Genomic DNA, 21496 nt, shown 5'->3' on the forward strand with positions numbered 1-21496 from the left:
CAGGAGCTAAACTAAGGCTGGCACTGCGTTTGCAGTGCAGAGAGGAGCGGCTCTTCCCCACAGGGAAGAGCCACTCCTGGCTGTGCTGGGAAAGCAGTGCCAGCCTTAGTTTAGCTCCCAAAGGGGCTGTGCGGCCCCCGCTCGGGAGCTAAACCAGCACCCCCGCGTCTGATGTCAGACGCGGGGGGGGGTGTTCAGCGGGGCCACCACTGCAGCCGGACATGGACTGCCGGCAGTCAGGCTCCACGCCTGGCCAACTGCAACCTTACCTGGACAGTTTTAGCTTGGCCTCAGTTACTTATGCTCTGGTAACCTCTCGCTTAGATTACTGCAATGCATTGTACCTGGGGCTGTTTTTGAAAATGGTCTGGAAACTGCATCTGGTACAAAAACGGGCTGCAAGATTATTAACTGGGACTGGGCATTTAGCTCATATCAGGCCAGTGCTTTGTCTGCTGCACTGGCTCCTAGTCTGCTTCCAGGCCCAATTCAAAGTGCTAGTTTTAACTTCTAAAGCCCTAAATGGCTTGGGACAAGGTTATCTGAGAGAGTGCCTTGCCCCTTATGTCCCAACTTGGACCTAAATATCTTCGGAGGCCCTGCTCCAAATGCTCCTGCCAAACAAGGTGAGGTGGGCGGCTACTAGGGAGAGGGCCTTTTTAGTGGTTGCACCATTTATGAAACAGCTTCACCAATGAGGTTCACCTGGCATCACCACTTTGTTCTTTTAGATGCCAGGTAAAAACCTTTCTGTTCACTCAGACCTTTTAAATGTTCTTTTAAAAACTGACTCCCAAAAAGTGTTTAAATTGTTTTGTACTTTAATTTTTTGTAGTCCTGTGATTTCATGTGCCTTACGTGTTTTTACTCAATGTATTTATTTATTACATTTATAAACCGCCATCTGGGCAGTGTACAACTTTTAAAAGACATAAAAACACACAATTGAAAACATAGTGCTAAAAACAATATAAAAACAATTCAAAAACAATTAAAACAATTTAAAACCAATTAAAATACTTTTAGAAAACAACAACACAAATGCTGTGTTGAGAGCCGTCCAGAGAACTATTTGTTATGGGGCAGCTAACAATAAAGTTTTTTTAAAAAATGTATTATCCTTTTACTATTTTAATTCATCTTGATTATATGAAAAAGAATGTAAAGGATGCAGTGGAATACTTACGGAATCGTGAGTGTGTACCCCTTGTATACACTGCTGAAGATTTGTGGGGGGTCAGGAGCTGTTGCTTCATAATTGATATGTTAAGAGGATCCCATTATGTTTTATTACTTTTATTGCATTGCATTACATTGTGTTCTTCTGGCATACCCAATGGATTAAGGGCCCCACCTCACTGATGCTGCACTGTTGAACCTCATAACCCTTTGGCAATTCTCCCAGCTCCAACCTGTTAGGCAAGATCAGGTGACTCCACATTGGCCTGAATGAGATGCCAATATTTTGAGTACATGGCTATGGTGTCAGCACCTGCCACACGTGACAATGGAGGTGTGTGGGTGCATGTTTGCATGCGCACAGGTGGACAGACCTGTATGTTTTGTCTCTGTGTGTATGTTGAGCAAGTGTGGCTGGCTGGGGAAATACCGTTGTGTGGGATGGCTTTGCAATTAAATGCAGGATTGCAATTGGTGTTCCTCTGCCATGGTGTCATCACAGCTAGCTTGAAAACCAGAGAGACTTCCATTTTACTTGGCTTTTTGGACGAAGCTGAAGGCATATGCTGCAAGGCAATTTAAAGGAGAGGTTAAAAATTCATCAGCCTAAACACTGTCACCTTATATTTGCTTTTTTCAGATACATGACTCCCTGTTTGCAGCGTTTTTGACCTGTTGATACAAGGTGTGACCCTCTGGCTGCACTGAATAATAATTTTGGCCTTTCCATCATATCCAGCTGACATTCTTCTCACTTAGTGGATCTTCAGGTCAGTGGGCTGGCACCTGGGTCAAGGTTGCCAACCTTTTACTGCCTACCTTTAGTGTCTCCTATCTCTGAACTCAGCAAAGTGAAATCACCTCTGCCTTCGTGGACTTCTACTGCCAAGAGAGATTTTAAGTTATTATTCTGACATATTCTGGAATGGGCTGTGCTGACTGTATTCTGCACAAGTCCCTCATGAGCAAGTCAGCAGCTTCTCTTTATGGAAAACTGTGGAAGGCAGAGCCACATAACCTGTTTGCCAGAAATGTGAGCTTGGATGGACAAACTCATGCAGTATGTGTTCGTTAATACAGTTTGAACAACGAAGAGCCTCGCAGCACCTTAAACGCTAATAAATTGTTACTGAGTGAAGTAACAATGTAGAGGGGGCAGCCCTGGATTAACCATAAGGCAAAACAAGCACGTGCTTAGGGCATAAAGGGAAGGGGGGGCACCACAGAGTATTCTCACTGGCTATCATGCCCTTAACTCTTTCACTGAACATAAGAACATAAGAACAGCCCTGCTCAATCAGGCCCAAGGCCCATCTAGTCCAGCATCCTGTTTCACACACTAGCCCACCAGATGCCCCTGGAAGCCACAGGCAGGAGTTGAGGGCGTGCCCTCACTCCTGCTGTTACTCCAGTTCAAATGGAACTCAGAGGAATGCTGCCTTTGAGGCTGGAGGTGGCCTATAGCCCTACGACTAGTAGCCGATGTCATGATAGACCTCTCCTCCATGAAGTTATCCAAACCCCTCTTAAAGCCATCCAGGTTGTTTGCTATCACCACATCTCGTGGCAGAGAATTCCACAAGTTGATTATGCATTGTGTGAAAAAGTACTTCTGTTTGTTGGTCCTAAATTTCCTGGCAATCAATTTCATGGGACAAACCGTGGTTCTAGTGTCGTGTGAGAGGGAGAAGAATTTCTCTCTATCCACTTTCCCCACACCATGCATGATTTTATAGACCTCTATCATGTCTCTCCGTAGTCATCTTTTTTCTAAACTAAAAAGCCCCAGGTGTTGTAGCCTTGCCTCTTAAGAAAGGTTCTCTAGGCCTCGATCATCTTGGTTGCCCTCTTCTGCACCTTTTCTAGTTCTACAATGTCCTTTTTTAGATACAGTGAATTGTATGCAGTACTCCAGGTGTGGCCGCACCATAGTTTTGAATAAAGGCATTATAACGTTAGCAGTTTTATTTTCAATCCTCTTCCTAATGATCCCTAGCATGGAATTGGCCTTTTTCACAGCTGCCGCACATTGAGTTGATTGAGAACACATTGAGTTACAATTTCAACGAGCTGTCCACCATGACTCCAAGATCCCTCTCCTGGTCAGTCACCAACAGCTCAGATCCCATCAGCGTATACTTGAAGTTGAGGTTTTTTGTCCCAATGTGCATCACTTTACACTTGCCAACATTGAAGCACATTTGCCATTTTGTTGCCCCCTCCCCCAGTTTGGAGATATCCTTTTGGAGCTCCTCACAATCCGTTTTGGATTTCACTACCTGAAAGAGTTTGGTATCATCTGAAAATTTGGCCACCTCGCTACTTAACCCTACTTCTAGATCATTTATGAATAAATTTAAAAGCACTGCTCCCAGTACAGATCCCTAGGGGACCCCACTTCTTACTTCCCTCCATTGTGAAAGCTCTCCATTTATCCCTACCCTCTGTTTCCTGTCTCTCAACCAGTTTGCAATCCACACATGTACTTGTCCCCTTATTCCATGACTGCTAAGTTTCCTCAGGAGTCTTTGATGAGGAACTTTGTCAAAATCTTTTTGGAAGTCCAGGTATACTATGTCAACTGGATCACCTTGACCCACACACTTGTTGACACTCTCAATGAACTCCAAAAGGTTGGTGAGGCAAGATTTACCTTTGCAGAAGCCATGCTGGTTCTCCCCCAGCAGGGCCTGTTCTTCTGTGTGCTTTACAATTTTATCCTTGAGGATGCTTTCCATCAATTTGCCTGGAACGGATGTTAAGCTAAAGCTAACCGGCCTGTAATTTCCCGAATCGCCCCTGGATCCCTTTTTGAAAATCGGATTACATTTGCTGCTTTCCAGTCCTCTGGTACAGAGTCTGATTGCAGGGATAAGTTATATGTTTTGGCAAGGAGGTTCGCAATTTCACATTTGAGTTATTTGAGGACTCTTGGATTGATGCCATCTGGCCCTGGCAATTTGTTAGTTTTCAGTTTTTCCAGACAGTTTAGAACATCATCTCTTGTCACTTCTATATGACTCAGTTCTTTAGCCTCCATCCCTGAGAAGTCTAGTTCAGGAACAGGTATATGCTCTGTATCCTCTGCTGTGAAGATGGACACAAAGAACTCACTGAGCTTCTCTGCAACCTCCATATCCTCCTTAATAATCCCTTTAACTCCCTTGTTGTCTAATGTTCCAACCGCCTCCCTGGCAGGTTTCCTGCTTCTGATGTATTTAAAGAAGTTTTTATTATTCCCTTTGATACTTTTGCCACCTTTCATTTCACTGCCACACTCAACTATAGTTGATTTTTAGTAATTGTTTTTATCTGCCCTGTTCGACTTTACTCTGCATGTTAAAAAAACTTTTTCTTTGGAGCGGTTTGCGACTAAAGTTTTGAAAAGCTACTAAATTATGTATCTGAAATAAAAAGTCATTGATTTGCGAAAGATTATTGTAAAGAGCAGTACAGAATACTGATAAAACTTCATGGAAAAGGTGGTCATATGTGATGATGTCTGACCTTGAAGAAGAAATATTTTTCTCAATCATTCCTTCTGTTTTGGCTATTTATAAGCAATTATAGGCAGTGGAACTGTTTTGTTTTACCTTAAAAATCTAGAAGAAAACTTTTAAAAATTTAAATAAATATTAAGGTATAAGTAAATAATTTGCTTAATGTCTTGTCAGTTAAGCAACAGAGGGGGCCGAGGGGGGCACCATTGTTGGGCTGTGCTTAGGGCATCAGTTGCCCTTAATCCGGCCATGAGAGGGGGGGTCTTACACATGTTCACTTGAATGTCTGAATGGGATCTCCCTCACATATACAGGTATAGGGCTCTCTCTGTGTAATTGGAACCCTTGGAAAAGCAGATTTTCCCGTTGCAAGGAGAGAGCCCTATGCACAAACCACAGAGTGTATGTAGAGTCCATTCAGATATTAATTAATGTATGTAAGTCAGGGCTGAAGTTTGCCAGAGTGATCCTACTCCCTCCTTTATGCATATTAACTCACCTTGGATATCTTCTGAGAAGGGGGCTTAATGTTGAACTCTTTCAGAAAATGGTTTATGAACACTGATTATTATAGGGATTTTGTGTGGCACCCAGATGATGGGCTATGCATATCATATTTAATATGTTCTACTCTCCTGAGAAATCAATTTCTTTACATTGTTCAGTTATTCTGGCTTGATCATGCCAATGGAACAACTTGCACAATGAGGAAAAGTGTAGATGGACTACAGTGCAGCTTATCTGGGTGTGTCTCCTTGTCTGGGAGGTGTGGTAAGGTAAAGTGTGCTGTCAAGTCAGTGTTGACTCCTGGCAACCACAGAGCCCTGTGGTTGTCTTTGGTAAAATACAGGAGGGGTTTACCATTGCCTCCTCCCACGTAGTATGACATGATGCCTTTCAGCATCTTCCTATATCGCTGCTGCCTGATATAGGTGTTTCTCATAGTCTGGGAAACATACCAGTGGAGATTCAAACCGGCAGCCTCTGGCTTGCTAGTCAAGCCATTACCCCACTGTTCCATAAACAAACCCTTAAAGAGTGAAAGTGTACCTGCACAGAAATCCCCAAGCCTATCTGCCTGATATTTGGGTGGTGTAATGGCTTCACAAGGGTTTACTATTCCTTCAATTTTCATCCCATTCTGACAGGAACAAAAAATGTTATATGCTTTAGTGATTTGCCATTATGGTCAATGGGTGAAGCAAACACACTAGCAATACTAACATTTTATCACTTATTCTCCCCACCACCACTAATGAGAAATTGCAAGAGCAACAATTTAATTTTTTTTAAGGAGAATATTAGTGCTCTCAGCAGTACAATCTATGTTTACTCAGAAGTAAGTTCCACTATGTTCAAATGGGGCTTTCTTCCAAGAAAGCATGCATAGGATTGTAGCCATAATTAAAGGGGAGATTTCCATGGCAGGAAGTTATTTTAGGAGGTGATTAATTAACAATCAATAACAGTTTCCAGGGAACAGGAGACACTTAGGAACATAGGCACATAGGAAGCTGCCATATACTGAGTCAGACCATTGGTCCATCTAGCTCAGTATTGTCTACACCAGGGATTCTCAAACTTGGGTCCTCAGGTGTTATTGGACTTCAGCTCCCATAATCCCCAGCCTTAGTGGCCTTTGGTTGGGGATTATGGGAGTTGAAGTCCAATAACACCTGAGGACCCAAGTTTGAGAATCACTGATCTACACAGACTGGCAGTGGGTTCTCTAACATTACAGGCAGGAGTCTCTCTTAGCCCTCTGTGGAGATGCCAGGGAGGGAACTTGGAACCTTCTCTTCCCAAAGTGGCCCCATCCCCTCAGGAGAAGATCTTGGAATGCTCACACGTGTAGTCTCCCATTCAAATGCAACCAGGGCAGACTCTGCTCAGCTAAGGTGACATGCTTGCTACCACAAGACCAGCTCTCCTCTCACGAACAAAGCTTGAGAACACAAACAATTTTTCTCCCCCGCCCTTGCCAAGTTTCATGGGAGTCTTGGCAGAAACCACGGATGGGAATGCTGCACAAGTTTGATGAACCAGAAGTGCACAACAATATAATTAAAAAACAAGAGAGAGACTTGGCGAGGACTGGGGCAGATACCGGCAACCAAGTGATACCAGCAACGAACTGTTTCATCCCCTCGTGCAGACTGAAAATAGTGGCATGAGCACAAAAAAGAAACTCACAAGGACTGCCGCATGTGGACACTCTTTCTTTTCCACGCGTGGTTCTGGGTGGAATCCAGTGAAAATAAGCACAAAAGCTTCTCCATCTGGCAGGTCCCATTATCATTATGCTGCCCCAGAGAATAAGAAATGCAGAACAGAAGAAATAATATTTTATTAACCCTGACTCACCTATCCAAGATGCTCCTCCCACCACTGCTGCTTCTGTCCCTCCTTCTCCAGGCTCAGCTGCTCCCTATTCCCATTCACATGCCACTTCCAGCCTGCCCACCCTCCTTCCTTCCCTGTCTAACCCTTGCCCAGGAGGAGGAGATGAGGTTGAGCTACTCAGTTGCCTCCCACCCTTCCACAGTAAACAGCCAAAACTGGGAAAGGAGTCTTGGAAGGGTGAACAACTTCCAATTTCCCCCCAGCAAATTCTCTGCTATATGTCTGTGATGGACATACCACTGGCTTTAACAGCAGCAGGAAGCAGAAGAAATAGGACACCCAGCCTTGGTTCAGGAACCAAAACCCATTTATAACATTGTTTCCTTCGGGAAAATTGGATCTAAAAATCCTGCATGCAACTGAATCACCACATTCCTCACACATGTCCTGCTTCTGATTACAGCCCATTCGTCAGGTAAGCAGGGCTGGCTCCCCATGGGATCCTCGCAAATCAAACAGCAACACCTTGCTAATGATGCCCCTCTGGCCAATCCCTCACTTCAAAGTCCTGAGAGGGAACTGCACAGGTGGAAAGCAGGAACTGCTATAGATTCAATTACTTCGGAAGCCAAATTACAGGTTTGCAGCAGTGGCAGATCCTAGGTTACCTGCCTTGTGCTCAGGTGCAAGACAATGAAAGGCCTGCCTCCTGCTGGGGCATATCGTAGCCCTGTGGTTAGGCTTTTGCCAAGACCTAGCAGGCCCCACTAGGAAGGCCACAGGCTAGGGCAGCAGCTCAGGCACAACGGCCCCTGCTGAGGGTGGCCAGAAAAGGGAAGGGCTCCAGATCGCACCACAAAGGGACCCCTGCAGGGGCAGGATCAGGCTGGACAATGGAGGCAGCAGGTAGTAATGGCTGTGTGCAGTGCCCTCTTATTTCAAAGGCACAAATGGCTGCAGCCAATTCCTGGCATCTAATGCAGCATGAAGAATACAATAATGAGAACAATTTTCCTCTTTCAGTATTGCCTGGTGAGAGAAAATAAGAATCCCCAACTCAGATGCCACTTGCCTATGGGTGCAACTGTGCTTCTCTTTGAGACACATTTCTCCATTTTTTTTTGCTATTGCTCGCATGGGAAATTCCTGTACTACGATAATCTGACCAGTGGTGCTGGTTGTATAGCAGGTGCATACACAAGACTGCCCTTTTTACATAGGATTAATTCACCATAATGATGAAACACCATTTCTGTTCATGTTTCCATTAATATGCATTCAAATCCTCAAGCCCTGGACCACTTGTAAGCAAAATTAAAGAGTGCATTTCCTGACCTTTTACATACATGGGAGTTTACCCATCTTTAAACAGAGCATGGACAAGCTCCCAATTTATAAGTGATGGGGTGCATTTAATTTGGGGCAACAGAATGAGATACACTGGAGAGACATGGGGTAAGGAATACTGTCGGAATTGAATCCAGATGCCCACATCTGGATTCAACTGCTGGGGGTGAAAACTACAGTATCCCTCTCCTGCCCCCTAAATTGGCTGTTGAGGTGTCTGTCTTGGAAGGAGAAACAATCAAAGGGGACATGGAGGGCATGATAAATAGCCACTCTAATAAGAGAAAAAACATCTGCATTTTGCAGATTTTATTATAAAATATTTATTACTTAACGAAGAATAAAGTAAAGTGTGCCGTTGAATCAGTGTCGACTCCTGGCAACCACAGAGCCCTGTGGTTGTCTTTGGTAGAATACAGGAGGGGTTTACCATTGCCATCTCCCGTGCAGTATGAGATTATGCCTTTCAGCATCTTCCTATATCGCTGCTGCCCAATATAGGTGTTTCCCATAGTCTGGGAAACATATCAGTGGATTCAAACCGGCAACCTCTGGCTTGCTAGTCAAGTTTCCCCATTGCACCATTAGATGGCTCTTAACCAAGAATACAATCAATCAATCAATCTTTATTATGGTCTCAGACCAACATAAACCAAGAATACTAGTTCTATATTTCATTACTTACTTACCTTTACATCCCGCCCTTCCTCCAAGAAGCGTAGAGTGTCACACCTGGACAGGGTTATCCTCATTTATCCTCACAATTTCCCTGTGAGGTAAGATAGGTTTGGAGGGAGTAAATGGTCCAAGCTCATCCAATGAAAGTCATGACCTGAGTTGGATTTTGAACCTAGGTTTCCCCTGTTCAAATCCGACACTCTGATGAACACCACACTGGTTCCATTTCAGAGGCATTGTATGGAATCGTGGGGGCTCCTGGTGTCCTGAGCCAATAAGAAAACAGGATTCCCTCTGAGTCACACACACACACACCCCACACACACTTTTCCTTCCTTGAATGTAAAGATAGATAAACCTTAATTAGTACATTAAGGCTTTATTTGATTAATCAGTGGTGGCTAATTTTAATGGGCGAGAACACATTTTAATCTGTGCTGCTGAGAGTTAAAAGCACACTTCTTGTATTGTTAAGGTTTTAAAATTGCATTATAGTGTGTTACTGTAACAGGACATTACAAAGAGCACACTAAAACTAACATTCCTTCTCACAAAGAATGGCAGGCTTTGTTTATTAGCAAACCGTACGCTGTCACACATTTCCACATTTCCTTGAAAGTCTCAAAAGGTACCTTTTAGAAATATACCAATTGAGTCATAATTAGGTATAATTGCCTGTCACCACATTCTTCTGCCTTTGTGCAGACCCTGCAGGAGCCCTTTTGTTGTGCAATGTGGAGGAACCCCCCCCCCTCTGGCTGCACCCAGTACTGAACAGTAGTGGTGTGTATGGTGCTCCCCTAGTCTCTGGCCTGTTTGATGGGACCTTTAGGCCTCGGCAGTAGCAATATTAAAAGAGCCATTGGAGGCAGTCTAGTTAAGCTATGTTTTCCAGGAGGAATCAGGAAGAAGTTAAGAGTAACTCCCACTTCCGGCCTTACTGAAAAAAGGAGAGGTCACAGGCTGAGAAAACTCTGTAAGCCACATTACTTTAAATAAAATACAAAGTTTGTTTGAAAGACAGCAAGGTTGTTCACATGACCAGGTAGGAGCAGGAAAACCTGGGTAGCGAGGCTCATGTGAAGCCTCGGGACCCACTTCTACCCTGCTGCTCCAGAGCAGGGCTGCCTTGTTAGTTTAAATAACATTAAAGCTAGGTTAATGGGGCAAAGCCCCATCTTACCTTGGCAGCCCTGTTCATGTCATCTGCAATCAGGGCTGTGTGCAGCTGTTCCTGGCAGTCTGGTTTCCTTTAAATCACAGAGTGCTGCCTACAGAGTGGCCAGAATGCTAGGAGCTGCTGCTTTACCACGGGCAGCCTCTCTGCTGCCCACGCAATGCATTGTGGGATACTGGAGGACTTCCTCCTTCAGATTCCAAATGCAGTCAGCACTGCTGCACCGATTGTGTGGGCCTGTGGCATGGTGGTGTGGTCACAAGTGCCTAGTTGTGTGGGAAAAGCCAGGTACTCCTCTGCCTTCCCTCCAGCCCTCCCTAGTCACCAGGGAAGGATTTTGGACATGTAAATGACCTTAGAGAGTCTGCTGCTTAAAGGAAGTCAAACAACTTGAAACAACAGGGGTCTGGTCATAGATCGGGTTGCCAGTTGTGACTGAAGCTATTTCTGGTGATCCCGCCACCGCCCATATTTTTCCAATATTAATCATAGTATCTAAATGTAAAGAAGTCTAAACTAACGACAATGGGTACAGCAACCAGCCTCAGAATTGATAATGAAGACACTGAAGTGGTAGATAGATTCTGCCTTTTAGGATTGACCATCAACAGTAAAGGATCCAGCAGTCAAGAAATACACCGCAGACTAGCACTTGGTAGGACTGCAATGAAGGCCTTGGAAAGGATATTTAGATGTTGTGACGTGTCTACACCTACAGAGATTAGAATCATTTGGACAATGGTTTTCCCCGTGACACTCTATGGATGCGAAAGCTGGACTTTGAAGAAGCAATATAGAAAAAGTATTGAAGCTTTTGAATTTTGGTGCTGGTGATGACTTTTGAGGTTACCATGGACAATGAATGCATCACTGAGAAACCTCAAAGGCCAAGCTGAAGACAGATAATCCTGGAGAGAATCTATCTATGTGGTCGCTAAGAGTCAACACTAACTTGATGGCACTTAATCAATCAATCAACCAAGCCATTAAAATCTTTAAGATTGCTTTTCAATCTGTCCTGGAGGGTTGACAACTATAGTCCTGGACAGTGCCCCCTGTAATAGAGAATCCTAGATGTTGTTGACTACAGCTCTCAGCATCCCCAGCTGCAGTGGGCTTTGGCTGGGAGCTGTAGTCAATATCATCTGGGGTTCCCTTTTATAGGGAACACTGGTCCTGGAGCCTAGTCCTGCTGCGACGAGCCTTTCTTGAAACACACACACACCCCACGGCTGGCCATTCTTATAGAGCAATGAACCAGCATTTTGCCTCCATGGAATTTCAGTTCCGCCATTTTTCATGTTTCCCACCTGTACAGTGTTCTCTGTCCTGCCACTCAACCTCTGAAGTAAGGATTAGCCAGAGGGTAGTCATTAAGGTGGAGGAGATTGCTTTAGTGGAGTGTTCAGAAAGCAATATTAATGTCATTTCAGTAACTGGCCTTTTATAGCTAAAATAGCCATTGTCCTTATTTCCGACACCTCACCCATTTCCCCCCATTTTATACCAAAGAGTATGCATTTTGACCTTAGAGAGCACCTTCTTCTACATGATCCCCACCACATGTTAAGGTAATCTGAGGAGGTTCGTCTCCAGTTACCATTGGTAGGTCTGGTGGCAACTCAGTGGTGGGCCTTCTCTGTAGCTGCTCCTGGACTGTGAAATGCACTCCCAGCAGAAATCTGTAGCTTGAGTTCATTGTTGGCCTTCAGGAGAACCCTTAAAACCTATCTGTTTGGCCTGGTCTTCCAGGGTTTTTAAACTGTTTCAATGTTTTAATTGTTAATGGTTTTATACTGTTTTACAATCATTTTGTAATTATTATTTTTAAATAACTGATTTGCAGGTTTTATTTATGCTGCTGTGCACCGCCTAGAGCCGTCTAGATGGGGCGGTATATAAATGTAATTAATAAATAATAATAATAATAAATAATTTTTGCTCCTCATTGTGCAGCAGGTGGACTACAAGAATTCAAACAGTGCAGCAGGTTCTTGGCACTGGATCGTTTGCTGCCTGATATAGTTTCATGGACACACAAAGCAGTGGGTAGGGTTTCTGTTCATTGCAGAACTCCTTGCCTTCTCCATGACAAGCAGAAGCTGGACAGATTATATAAAACAAGTAAAATACACACATATTGGCATAATTTATAGGAGTTGCAGAATCCAGTTTTCTTCTTGGCATAAGATTTGGGTTATCTTGGCAAAGAATAACAGGGTGGCTTTTATTACTACAGTCTATACATACGATGGCCTTGAGTATTAGGCAAAGCAGTTGAACAAGAATCTGCACTGTGCTGCTGTGACCTTGGCCTAGTTCTCACAAAGGAACACAAGAGACACAGTACACTTATTTCTTGACCTTACCACTTCAGCCTGCAAGTGGGAGATGACATCACTCCTCTATACCAAATATCTGTACATTTAAAAAACTAGATATCAGGGATAAGTGTTCTAGTCTAGCCTTCTCCCTGATGTGCTGGTTTTCCATGTGCAAGTTATTATTATTTTTTAATAGAGGAGCATTCAATCATGTCATTTCTTTGTGGTCTACAGTGGTAGTCAAGAAACAGGGTCACCATCTCAGCTGTTTGTGAGCATCTTTCATTGAGCAGCTCTGCCCAATGGATTCCACTAGAAAATTCATTTGGCCCAGGAGGTTTATGTTCCTTATGTTTAATATCCTCATCAAAACCCTACTGTGCAGCATAGTTGATTTGGGCATAGTTGACTGGGACATGAATGTGAAAATATCAGAGTCAATATCTTTATATTAAACAAGTTATTATGAGCTTGGATGAATGGTAGATAAAATATAGGACATTCTCATCTTATCTACTGCTCCAGGAGATATTTGGGGCAAATTCCTATCATGCAAGCTGTTGGGTGGTTGGTTGCCTGTCCTAGTTGCTGGTGCTAATTATGTTCATTTGACAAGATCCCAGAGATATTTACAACACAATCCTATGCATATTTACTCAGAAATAAGGCCCACTGCATTCAGTGGAGTGTACTCCCAATAAGTATGTACAAGATCATAGCCCTGGAGTCATACGTCTACACTGAATCTCACAGGGCAATATAACACAGAATACTCAGAGCACTGACTTGAATCAGCAACCAAGTTCCTTTCTTTGCCCCTCTGCTCCTAACACTGCCTGAGTCACACATAGCTTTATGTGTGGAGGAGGAATGGGCTTGGTGATTGTTTTTGGCTCAAGGCAAGAAGCTCTCCATTCAGATCAAGCACTTGGCTGCCTTTGGCTGAGAGCCTGCCCAGCAAGTCAAGCTCCAGCATGGGACACCACATTTTTTAGCATGCTTTTCCTACAGCTTGGCAAAGCGCCACATTGCCATACTTGGCACCATGACCTAGGGAAGCCACAGAGTTCCTTCTCAGAATAACAGAGGATAAGGACAGAAGGGACCAAGGCAAGAAGTAATTGGCTTGGATAGTTACAAAAAAATTGGTCAGGGTAGTTTGAAACAACCTTAGTGCCAGGGGAGTATCTTGCCAGTTGCATAACAAACCAGCTACTCAGATAAGTATATGCATTCGTAGACTGATTACTGGAGTAGTTTGCTTCTTTCCTGAAAAAATCCTGCCAGGATTAAAATATCCTTCCCATTCTTTCTCTCTCCCTAAGCCAAGCCCAGTGTCAAGAGCTAGCATAATTGTGCAGCTGCCAAGAGCCCATTGCTGGCCCTGAATACCTCCATGCTCATAGCCTACATGTGAAGCTCATGGGTGGAACTACAATCGGGCAAGGGGAGACAGTTGTCTGGGGGCCCCGCTGCCTGGAGGCCCCCCCCCAGAGACATGTCACATGACTCCCCATTGCCCACCCGCCCGACCCCAAGGCCCCTCACTCAGCCAGTCCCCTGCTTGCCCTCCTGGCCGGCAATCTAAGCAGTCTGCAAGCTGCTGCTACAGCTGTTTCTCTCCTAGCCTCTCAGCTGATCGGTGGGTGGGCAGGGCTTCTAGACAGCCTACCTGCAGGCCTCTCTGCAGCCTGAACTCCAGTGTCGAAGGAAGGAAGGAGGCAGGCAGAGTGGCCAACACAGTTCTCTGCAGATCCTCTGCCCAGGCCAGCCAGCCCAGCCTTTGCCAGGTAGAATGTGAATTCCTTTTTGTGATTACACCCCCGCCCATATATAGGGATCTGCTTGCCATAGGGCTTTGATATGTGTGTGGGGGGGAGAGACTGTGAAGTCTCTGAATATTTAATTTAAAGCAGATTGGAAAATTTGCTGGCTTAAAAAAAACCTATCCAAAAAGTCCTATAAGTGGCTTGTTTCACGGCAGAAAATTACAAAAACTTCTGGAACAAACAATATTATATTCATTCATTCATTCATTCATAAATGCACTTATGTTTAAGTTGTTTTGCAACCCAGAAGGTCTGAGTGAAAACTTGAAGCATGTGCTTTTATTTTATTTTACTTTACCTTAGAAATGCCAAGCTGGTTCGAAATGTCCAAAAACCTCACTCACACTATTTACACTGACTGTATGTCATCAGTCAGTATGATTCTTAACATATGAAATGTTAAGGAGGCCCTGCACATGCTGATTTGCCCCCCAGCCCCACACCCCACTAGGGATGACCCTGCTTCTGAGTCTGAGCCCTGTAGAGAGTGGTTCTTATCTCAGTACAATGAGAGACCACAACCAGCCCTACTTCCACACTGGGGAGCAGGGAGAATGACTTTTAGGACAGAGGGTGTAACTTCAGGAGCTCCTTGAGCCCTGGTGTGTCTTATCTATCTTAAAATTTTGCCAAGAAGAGCCAGATTCCTCATCCCCCCCGCCCCGCCACTCTTTTTCTCCTGAGGCATTGTGCTAATTCTTGCTCTTTTCTCTATTTCTCCCCACCTATCTTCCTTGCTTCGGTGGGACTTACTGGTCTCCTATAGGGAGCAAATATGCTGGGAGCACAAATTAGTTTGGTTTGGTTTACATCCCGGAGCATGTGCAATCCTATATGCACTTACCAGGCAAGGATCTCAGACAGTTGAATGCAATGAAGTTTATTTTTAAATAGACATGCTTTCCTTGCTAGTAAGTCCTTTAGGTTTCAATGAAATGTACTTCCAGCTAAATGTGGTTAGATTTGCTGCCTGAGGCTGCAATTCTCCACACACTTACCTGGGACTTTTACACACAGCAGGCTTTACTGCAAGTTTACTGGGAGGCTTTACTGCGAAATTGAAGTTGTCCCAAAGAACCAATGCAAAATAGTGGATTTTTTAAAACTCCAGATATAAATCAGGCTACACTCTAACGAGCAGTGAAATACCTGAATTGCGTGTGAACTGCTCCCCAATAACTCGCAGGGACTTCAGGGTAAATGTGGCCAACATGTGAATGCAGCACCTCCATTCCAGAGGAGATGTGTGTTAAAGCACTTTAAAAGCCTCGTGTGAAAAATCTCCTGGAATCAAACTTTACTGAATTTGTTCAGAATTCTCAGAAAACAAACATAGGCTCACCCTGCATGGTTGAAAGTCTCCTTTGCTAATCTGCAGCGAGGGAGCCATTTTAATAATTAGTGTCTCTAGTGTGTTCTAGGCATTAAATGTAGCACAAATATATAGTATTCACTATATATTGTGAAGTGTTTGTGTGTGTTTTCAGTGAAATGTATTTCCAGGCAGCATACTTATTTTGAAATATCAGACTTAAATCCTTGGGGACCTGGGGTGTGCAGAGGCCCTGGACTTTGACTGGGGGGGGGGCATTTTAAAATCTCGTCTCTGGGCCCACTCCAACCTTGCTACGCCCCTGGTGAAGCTGCTTTTTCCAGACCCACCCAGGTAGGATGGGGCCCATGGAGGGCATTTTGCCAAGGACCCCCTGAAACCTTGTCACAATCCTAATCAGAGCACTTTATTCTATACTAGCTGACCTGGCGCAGAGCATCTGTGCCCCTAGTTCTCCCTGTCTCTCCTCTCATTTCCCCCTCCCCCAGTTCGTTCTCCCTCGGCAGCTGGCCTGGCCACCCCTTCTCTGTGTTGGGAATTCTCTCTGGTAAGAGATACCCTTCTATTACAGCAGAGTGCACTGAGGCACAACACAGCAGAGTCTGCCTAGGCATGCGTGTATGCTGAGAGTAAAAGAAACTTGAAGTCAGTTCATAGTTTCAAATCAATATAAGGAGTCTTTATTGGTGAACTCCATTCTAGATAGCAAAGTGGAGAGATAGGATCTCTAATCTACCGAGCTAGCTGGATGCAGAGGGATGGATTCTGCAGCTCTGCACACATGGTGCAGGGAGAGAGGAGAGTGTATGTGCGTTGCAAAGGAGAAGAAAGGGGAAGAGGAAATGGCAAGGCAAGAAGGAAGTCCCTGAGAGTAGCAATCTGCATACCAAAGAGATAGTGTCAGAGCAGTAGAGAAGGGATGACCAATATCTTGACCCCTCTAGCCCTCTGACTCACTAATCTGTCCCCCTCTGTCATTGAGACATCTGACAGCGCAGAGTCCTTCACTTCCAACACTCTGCACCATTTTTCCCTTGTGGCCAACTGGGCCGCCACTTCTCCTTTGTGGCCAGCTGACCAGCCTGTCTGCCACTTCTCCCATGAGGCTGGCCGGGCCACTTCTCCTCCGTGGCCTGGCCACCGCTCATCTGCGGCCGGCCGGCCCAGTCGCTAATCGGCAGCTGCTCACAAACTGTTGCGAGAGCTGTCATGCATGGGATTAGCAAGGGGTATGCCTAGGAGAATTATATATAAAGAAGAAGATAGCGGGGGTGGGGTGGGGAGCAGAGCAGAGCACAGGGAAGAGAGACTTTTAACTTCATGTTGTGCATCCTCACCATCTATAATGCTTACCTTCAGGATAATATAAACTGCTCGGGCTCAAGCAAGCTAATTCCTCTTCTCTCTATCCCCACCCCATTTGTTTGTTTATTACATTTATAAACCACCCCTTCCAAAGGCTCTGAGTAGTGTACAGCTGAAAGCATTCTATGGCTCACCTGTCAACCACTGACTTTATTTATTAAATGCACACCATTTTTCTACTAAAAACACTCAAAGTAGTTTGCAGTATAATTAACATCAATTTAAGACAAAACAAACCACTTGGATAAAAACAATTATAACAAACAGTAGGTAATTTATGATATATGGACACAGCAGCAAGTACAGAAAAAAATCATACACACACACACACACACACACATTTTTATACCACACAAAACTTACGTCTGAATATATATATATTCAGCAGCAACCCAACAACAAATTCACCTGGCAGCAGTGGAAGGAGCAATTGATGGAGGCCTGTCACGTGTCCAGGGGGAGGGAATTCCATAATGTAGGTGCCACCATAGATAAGGCCCTGCCACAGTTAACCACCAAACATACATCAGATGAAGGTGGAACCTGGAGTAGCAGATCTTAGGTGTGGGCAGGCTCATATAGAAGTCAGAGGTCCTTCAAGTACCCAATACCCAAGCCATTAAGGCCTGTCAGAGCAATTACCAGTACCTTGAATTGTGTTTGGAAATGAATCAGAAGACAATGCAGACTGTAAATAATAGAAGTTACTTATATGAACTCTACAATGGGCTTCTGGACCCATTATAATATTCTGGACCAACTTAAATTGAGGGCCAGCGTGGTGTAGTGGTTAGAGTGCTGGACTAGGACCGGGGAGACCCGAGTTCAAATCCCCATTCAGCCATGATACTAGCTGGGTGACTCTGGGCCAGTCACTTCTCTCTCAGCCTAGCTTACTTCACAGGGTTGTTGTGAACGAGAAACTTAAGCATGTAGTACACCACTCTGGGCTCCTTGGAGTAAGAGCGGGATATAAATGTAAAAATAATAATAATAATAATAATAATAAATTACTGGATATTTTTTATGGGCAACCTCACATAGATTGTGGTATAGTAATCTAGCCTTGATGTGACAAAGGCATAGGTGATGGTGGCCAGATATGCTATTTCCGGGAAAGGGGGCAACTGGGACACAACCTGAAGCTACACATAGACACCTATGGCCACAGCCACCACCTGGGCACTACTTCTGGATGCCAGGCCTAAAAGTACTTCCAAGCTGAAAACCTGATCTTTCCGCATCCAGAGAAGGTGAAACCTTTTAATTCTACTAACATTCTACTAACTGGAAGCTCCTCTGTTTTGTCCAGATTTAATTTCAACTTGTTTGCCCACATCTGGCCCAAGACATCCCCAGCTTCCTTGGGATCCGTTTGAAAGGGTTAGAGCTGGGTATCACTTGCATATTGGTGACACCCCAGCTCAAATCTCTTGACAACCTTACCTCTCCCATTGACTTCATGTAGCCGTTAAATAATAATGGAGGATTTAGAACCCTGAGTGTCTCTACAGATTAATAACCATGAGGTTATTAACAATATCCCCCATTACCACCTTCTGGAACTTAATCTCCAAACAGAACTCCAGGCAGCACCACCTCAAAAGCATGCTGTCCAGTCGCAATCTGGCCAGATGGTCCAGAAGGATATCCTGGTTGATGGTATCGGACGCTGCTGAGCAGCCCAGCAGAACCAATAGAGAAGCATCCTGCCAGCCAGTTTGTGGCACAGATTGTGGAGATCAAAGCAGTTTCAGTCCTCAAACCTAGGCAGAAGCTGGAAAGAAATTGAACTAGATACTTCGTTTCATCCAGAAACCCCTGGAGTTGAATTGATACAACTTGTCTCAAAATGGTACATTTGAGACTGGCTGTGGTTGTTAAAATCAGAGGCATTAATTGCTGAGCAACAGTCTGGCTTCTGATTATTTTGGACTCTTCCTCTCCCCCCCACCCCGCCTTCTCCTGGGGCGGTGAGAGTTTTCCATAGAAATCCAGAGTTTTAGCATAGCTGTAATGCCCACAGAAGTGTGCTCTTTCCCAAACACAAGGTAGATAGTGCTTGCTCATCCACTACTAAAAGCATACACAAATCCTCCAGCCCTGCCTTCCAGCGTTCCTATAGTATTTAAATGCATCGTTTTTGTGCCACCAAGCAGGGGCATCATAGGTGGAGCATGCAAACGATGACAGGCAAGAGGTGAGCCTGAGGGCAACCTTCCTGTGCTTCTACAGCCACCAGCCAAAAATAAACCACACATGGTCTCCCAGCCTCCATGGGTGGTGTCTGTTTATTTTCTGAAAGTGATCCTACAAGGAACAGGATTGCTGCCAAGGCTTCATGGTGGAAGAAGGGCAAGCTACACTGAGGTCATTGCCAGCACAATGTATTTTCCAACAATAGGAAAATGCTTTGTTCCCAAGAAGAGAACAACGCCTGACCCAAGGTTAGGGCTGCAGAAGCCATTGCAAAGCCCACATTATGTAGTCATGTGCAGATGCACTTGGCTGCTGTTGTGACAGAATGTGTGCACACATTTGCATTTCTGCATGTGTACGTGTGCAAGTGACAGTTGATGGAGTATCTGGTATCCAATTTCCATCCTCATAACTAGATTAACCATTATGCTAAATATCCTAGTAGAATCCTAGCTATGATTCAATTGTCTGAAAGTTTGCCAATGTGAAGAATAGGCCCATCTTTGTTCTAGCACTAACTTCATTTAAAGTTTCAAGCAATACAGAAAACGGAGGTTGTTTCCTTACTAGAAAACAGGGGAGTGGAGGCCACTTCTCAGCTGCAAGAAAGAGTTATATTCTGCTTGCTAGTCCAACAGCCAACAGGATGAGCAAAAGACAGAAGGTTTAAAGGGCTTAACAGCAGGGCCTGGAAGGAGGTTATTTGTGCATTGGTCTGTGCTCACTTTTGAATGTAATATGCTACAACGCTACTCCTGGATGCTAAACTAAGACAAGGTGAAAGTAAATCTTCTACCACTTTTGATCACACTAAAATGGGAGAATGCTGTGCAAGTCTATTCAATGTAGAGTTAGGTGCTCTCAAGCCAGCTGTAATCACTGGATTCAAATAAGCCTGCGTTGTATGATTTCTCCCTTTGGCAGTACAAACATGCTATGGTACATATTTTAACGGTAGAGCTTAAACTGGGATTTCTGTTATGGCTGATTGGCATAATACTAACTAGGCTTATCTCACTGGAAATTGCAGAGAACCATATTTTAACAAAGTATTTTTTAACAATGCTGAGAGTGGCAACAGGCATGTGGATAGAGGTGAACAGTATTCTTGGATTTAAAAAAAATTGGACAAAATTTTTCACTAAGGCTCTTGATTAAACTTTGCAGTCATTAGATAAAAATATAGGTCATGTTCTTTCATGGATTGTAACTGGTTAAAGAACAGAAAGCAGAGAGGAGGAATAAAATGACTGTTTCACAATGGAGAGAAGTAAGAAATGGGGTCTCCCAGGAGGACCTGTATTTAGACTGATACTTTTTTATTTGTTCATAAATGAACTGGAATTGGGAGCAAACTGTGATGTGGTCAAGCTTGCAAATGACAACAAGCTATTCAGAGTGGTGAACACAAACAATTCCAAATTAAATTATTGCAAACAACTCCAAAAGGATCTCTCCAAACTGGAAAACAAAAAAGTATAACTTAACTGGTAGAGTTTTAGCTGTTGGTGACTAATCAGGAAAGATATTTTGGGGTTGTGATGGATAAGTCAATTTAAATGTTGATCCAGTGTGTGGCAGCTGTGGAAAAGTCAAATTCCATGCTAGGGATCATTAGGAAAAGGATAGAAAAAACTGCTGATATTATAAAACTTTTTACAAATCTATGCTACAGCCACAATAGAAATTATTTGTACAGTTCTGCTTGTCACATCTCAAAAAGGGTATTTTTTGTATTGTAGAACAGGAAAAGGTACACAAAACAGCACCAAAATGATTGGGGGGATGGCCGCCCCCCAGGCCTGCTGCCTTCCTTGTCTGTTGTCTGTGGCAAAATTCCAGGTCTCCTGGAATCTCCTGATACTATTGGGGGTTGTAATTTTTACCCCCCATTTAATTAGCAGAGAACTAAAAAAGCTACCCACTCCAGTTACAGAGCAGAATGCAGAGTTTAGTTGTTGCAGCTATTTAGAGAAGACACAGGCAGATTCTTGTAGAATAAAATGCTAAGTAGATTTACTGGTGAAGCACACCTTGTGTAAAGATGTAATCCTCAATCTAAAGAACTACATAATGAATAGGCAGCGGGAGAGAGATGTTTCCATCTGCTCTCTAAGAGGAAAGGAAGGGAATCTGACTCTCACAGGAAATAGCCGAAGAGTCCAATCAGGGTCATAGAGTAAAGACAGGTAGAACAGCTAGGGAAACCCTTACTATCTCTA

At 44.0% G+C, this 21496-nt stretch overlaps 1 long non-coding RNA gene across 1 annotated transcript; it reads right to left on the bottom strand.

Moving 5' to 3' along the window:
• Positions 1 to 845: 845 nt before the first annotated feature.
• Positions 846 to 10367, bottom strand: LOC128324760 (uncharacterized). The gene is made up of 4 exons (XR_008307084.1): positions 10231 to 10367; positions 9059 to 9138; positions 6873 to 6982; positions 846 to 1745 (listed from the first exon to the last, which is right to left on the bottom strand). It is a non-coding gene; the product is annotated as an uncharacterized LOC128324760 (long non-coding RNA).
• Positions 10368 to 21496: the final 11129 nt, after the last annotated feature.

This window comes from Hemicordylus capensis, chromosome 4 (assembly GCF_027244095.1).
Source record: "Hemicordylus capensis ecotype Gifberg chromosome 4, rHemCap1.1.pri, whole genome shotgun sequence".
Taxonomy (NCBI): Eukaryota; Metazoa; Chordata; class Lepidosauria; order Squamata; family Cordylidae; genus Hemicordylus; species Hemicordylus capensis.